Genomic DNA, 493 nt, shown 5'->3' on the forward strand with positions numbered 1-493 from the left:
TCTGCTACTTCTCAGCTGGGTATGTTAATTAACCTTTTGGAAACTGGATACTAAAATAGTGCACATCTTAGAGAGTGTTGAAAGAAAGTAGAAACAAAGTGAGGAAAGTAGTCAGCACAGTGCCTGTCCCGAGGCCATGCATAACTGGGCTGGGGAGTTTCCGCTTTGTCACTGGGCTTCAGGCACCTGCCTCATGGTGCTGCTCTAATAAGCCAAGCTCTTCCCTACTTCTGGGCCTTCCCACATACTGTTTCTTCTCCCTGGAACTTGCCCCTGTTCCCCACTCTCCACCTGATTAATTCCCTTTAGTCTAAAAACCACTTTCTTGAAGAAGCATTCTCTTATCCACTTCCCACCAAAATCACAATTACCCCTGAAATATCTCGTTGACATTCTGCATTTCATTTTCTCTTTATAGTTGTGATAGTAAATTTTATGTGTCAATTTGACTGGGTTAAGGGATGCCTGGATGGTTCGCAAAATGTTACAATTT

This window comes from Otolemur garnettii, unplaced genomic scaffold (assembly GCF_000181295.1).
Source record: "Otolemur garnettii isolate 467f Iridium unplaced genomic scaffold, OtoGar3 scaffold00043, whole genome shotgun sequence".
In the NCBI taxonomy this organism is placed as follows: Eukaryota; Metazoa; Chordata; class Mammalia; order Primates; family Galagidae; genus Otolemur; species Otolemur garnettii.